Genomic DNA, 4,870 nt, shown 5'->3' on the forward strand with positions numbered 1-4,870 from the left:
AATACTCTTAAACGTACTTGATCCCTAGACACTTTTGATGTGTGTAGGTGTTGTTTTTTAAGGAATAAATGACTTTTTACTTGATTCTATTCATTAAACTCTTCATCAGCAGTAGCAAATGACATTATTAAGAGGATATATGATTCTTTTGGATCTGAAACAATTTTTTTTTAGTTAGAGCAAAAGCTAACGATTACTTGAGGGATTAATCAATAAATACACTAAGCTTCTGAGCTAGGTGTGTGGCGATAGACGCTTGCAATCAGTATCGACTTCATGTATTTGTATACTATGTATCGTCTTCACATATGCAGTCCGTCTGATAGCAGCAGCCTAATTTCTGCATCTGCAAAAGCCCTAGAGACACCGTCAAGTCCGACATAATCCTCGCGTCCCCGGGCGGAGGGCATCCATGATTTCCTGACGTAAAAACAAAGTTAATATCTACGACAATAAGTAGTTTTGGAGAGAGACTTTGGCTTTCACGGGACACTGTGGTTCTAATTAGAATTTTCTTTTTCATTTATTTAAGAAAATGAACAGCCTAATACAAGTAAAATGTACTTAATACTAGTCAGTGTTAAGGCCAATTACAGATTTTCTGGATTACCTACACATATAATTTGATCGTAATAAATAGACTGTTTCGCATTGGCAATCCGAACAGATACGAGTAAGTGCGTATTAGACGATGTTAAGTTTTAAATAAAAAAGAAAGAGAAACTCGACTTAAACAAAGTGAAAACAGAGATAATAGTTTCAGAGAATAGATTCTGAGGCGGATGAAACGCTTGTGCACCCTCTGCATCACTTAAGCCATTGTTGCCTTCTAATGAGAATCAGAGACCTCACTTGTAGGAAGTAAAAACAATAGTAGTAAAAGCTCTACATTTCTCTGATTTTGTTGATCTTGTCTCATAAAATTAGTGGTGACCACAATCACGTTACTGTTAGCAGTAATTAATAGGAGCATGACCCTTGAATAATCCATCTTAATAATGACAATAATCTTTGGTTTTGAAAGCGGACTTCACAGATTTCTTCCGAAAGAAATTAAAAATTAATTTACGACAATTTCTGTGGAATTTTATTTCATGATCTTAGCACCTATCCATGCAGATTGTAGTATAATGATAGAGCCTGAAAGCCGTAAAATCGATTTCAGCCATTACTGAAAAATAGATATTGAATCCAGTAAGAACATTCTGCCATATGCCTCCCATACACAGTAGAATTACACATCACATAACTATGCAAGTAGTAGCAGTAGAGCTCCTTGTGAAAGAGTTCGTCCAGGGAAGTACGGTACTGCCACCTTACCTATTTCTGTTGCCAAGCAGTAATGCTCACATCACATTAAAAAATAAGGTATTAGCGTTTTTCCTTTTTTCCATAGGTATTAATGTTTAATTAATCAATAAAAAAAAAGTCAATTTTAGGACCGTCAATGCAAATGTATGTGGAAAATTATTACAAAGACATAAAGAAGGAGCGAAAAAATTATGCCACGATTGTGACGTAGACGTCCTGTGCGGTCCAACGGTTTGTACTGTTGTCACTGGATAAAGAGTTACCTGGTTCAATTGCCGGTAGGACCAATTTAAGGGAATTATCTTTTCTAAATTGGTTCTGGCCTGGGTGGTCTAGAAAGTGCCCAAAAAAGTGTAAAAAGTGAGTTCTGTTGCTTTATTATTCATAGTACAGGGAATTCCCTTGTTTGAAAGTTTGAAATCAGGCAATTGGTGTGGTTGTCTGGCACATAATATTTTTATAATATATACCTGCCTCTAGGGCCGAACGGTTACCATGACTGCCACGCAGAGGTCCCCGGTTCGATTCCCGGGCCGCGCCGAGAGAAATATTTGTCTGGCCTACATTTATTTCTCTCGTGAATCTGGGTGTAATTTTATGGTTGTCTATGTGTCTCCATGGCACTCGCGACACAGGGTTTCCCTAGTGCGGGCTATGTTGGGTGTGTGCGTTATTATTATGGGGAATTCTTATATTCTTCCTTGATGCACCTTAATGGGTGATGATAGAGGTAATGTGGGTTGAACTTGCAACACACTATTATTATTATTATTATTATTATTATTATTAACATGTGGTCGTCTATGGTCTATAGTGCCTAGCCCTGCGGAATATATGCAGTATCGTGTATGTAAAGAAAAACATTTTAATGATGATTATTTAATTTAACTAATAAAAAATCATGGACAAGTACAGGTGGTTTAATATATTTATCATCATCATCATTCAGCCTACGACGCCCACTGCTGGGCATAGGCCTCCCCCAACGATCTCCACGACGATCGGTCCTGCGCTGCCCGCATCCATCGGCTTCCCGCGACCTCCACCAGATCGTCGGTCCACCTGGTGGAGGGCCTACCCACTGAGCGTCGTCCGGTGCGCGGTCGCCATTGAAGAACCTTTCCGCTCCAACGGCCATCGGTTCTCCTAGCTATGTGCCCCGCCCACTGCCACTTCAGCTGAGCAATTCTTCGAGCTATGTCGGTTACCTTAGTTCTCCTACGGATTTCCTCATTTCTGATTCTATCACGCAGGGAAATACCGAGCATCGCTCTCTCCATTGCCCGCTGAGTGACCTTGAGCCTTCTTATGAGTCCCATAGTGAGGGACCACGTTTCTGAGCCATATGTGATCACTGGCAACACACACTGGTCAATGACTTTCGTCTTGAGACATTGAGGTAATTCGGACGCAAAGATTTTTTGGAGTTTCCCGAACGCTGCCCATCCGAGCTGGATTCGACGAGAGATCTCTTTCTCAAAGTTGAACTTACCTAACTGGACTGTCTGCCCCAGGTATACGTAATGGTCAACAACTTCGAGTGTAATGCTCCCAATTTTAACTGGAGCGGGTACAACATGGACATTCGACATGATCTTCGTCTTGTCCATGTTCATCTTAAGACCCACTCTTTGGGAAACACTACTGAGATCTTCGAGCATTGTGTTCAGGTCTCCCAAGGTCTCAGCCATAAGAACTATATCATCGGCAAATCGAAGGTGTGTTAAGTACTCGCCATTGATGTTGATGCCAAGTCCTTTCCAGTCCAGAAGCTTGAAAATATCCTCCAACGCAGCAGTGAACATCTTTGGAGATATCACATCTCCCTGTCTCACGCCTCGTTGCAGTTGAATAGGATTAGAGCTCTGATCCTGTAATCGGACTGACATAGTGGCATTTTTGTATAAGTACCTTAACACCTCTATATACCTATAGTCTATTTGGCACCTTTGGAGAGACTGCAGCACCGCCCAGGTCTCGATCGAATCAAAGGCCTTCTCATAGTCCACAAACGCTAAGCAAAGTGGCCGGTTATACTCCTCGGTCTTCTGTATAACCTGCCGCAGCGTATGGATGTGGTCTATGGTACTAAAACCCTTTCGGAAACCGGCTTGTTCGGGAGGTTGGAAGTCGTCAAACCTGCGAGCAAGACGATTCGTGATAACTCTCGAAAACAACTTATAGATATGGCTCAGAAGCGAGATTGGCCGATAGTTCTTCAAGAGTGTTTTGTCACCCTTTTTGAAGAACAGAACGACCTCGCCTCTGCCCCATGCCTTCGGCGTTTGACCTTCGACGATGACAGAATTGAAAAGCTTCTGGAGGACTTTAAGTATCGGCTTGCCACCCGCTCTCAGAAGTTCTGTAGTGATTCCATCATCGCCCGCCGCTTTGTTGTTCTTGAGTTGTTTGAGAGCCACACTAATCTCATACAGGCTGACGTCCGGGATATCTTCGGTATAATGTCGGGTAAGCTTGGCTCTGGGGTCGCTAACCTCGCTTTCAACAGGTGCTTTCGTGGAGTATAGCTGTCGATAGAAACTCTCTATTTCCCTCAGGATTTCAGGCTTAGATGAAATGATGCTACCGTCATCAGTCTTTAGCTTCGTCAGTTGGCTTTGCCCAATAGACAGATCTCTCGCGAACACCTTGGAGCCTTTGTTCCGCTCAATGGCCTCTTTAATACGCTCTGTATTAAATTGGCGTATGTCGCTAGTCAAAGACTTCGATATCTGCCTACTTAGCCGCCTGTAGTGACTTGCATCCTCTGAGTTATGTAGCCTCATTTCATTTCTATGTTCCATGAGTTGAAATGTTTTGTCGGAGAGTTTCTTTATTCTGGTACGGTGGGTTTTGAAAAACTTGGACCCAACAGTACGGACAGTGTCCACCACCATGTTGTTTAGATCGTCCACATCTATGCAGTTTTCGAGGGCTTCGAAGCGGTTTCGAAGTTCGAGCTGAAAGCTCTCGGGGTTTTGGAGTTGTGCAGGTATTGGTCGGAGCGTAGACTCTATCAGTCGAGTTCTTTCCAGCCGGATATTGATATTCAATGTGCCTCGTACCAACCGGTGATCACTTCCTGTTTTAACGGTGTTGACCACAGAGACATCATTGAATATATGCTTTTTCGTCGACATGATAAAGTCAATCTCATTTTTTATTTTGCCGTCCGGACTCATCCAGGTCCACTTACGAGTTGGAGATTTCCTGAAAAAGGTGTTCATCATATAGAGGTTCTCCTTTTCCATGAAATCAACCAACATCCGGCCTCTGGCGTTTAATATATTGTATTTTATTAAATATATTATATTATGTTATGTTACGTTATGTTATGTTATGTTGTTATGTTGTTATGTTATGTTATGTTATGTTATGTTATGTTATGTTATGTTATGTGATGTGATGTGATGTTATGTTATGTTATGTTATGTTATGTTATGTTATGTTACGTTACGTTACGTTACGTTACGTTACGTTACGTTACGTTACGTTACGTTACGTTACGTTACGTTATGTTATGTTATGTTATGTTATGTTATGTTATGTTATGTTATGT

Source organism: Hyposmocoma kahamanoa, unplaced genomic scaffold, assembly GCF_003589595.1.
Source record: "Hyposmocoma kahamanoa isolate Upper Pololo Valley unplaced genomic scaffold, ASM358959v1 66, whole genome shotgun sequence".
Classification (NCBI taxonomy): domain Eukaryota; kingdom Metazoa; phylum Arthropoda; class Insecta; order Lepidoptera; family Cosmopterigidae; genus Hyposmocoma; species Hyposmocoma kahamanoa.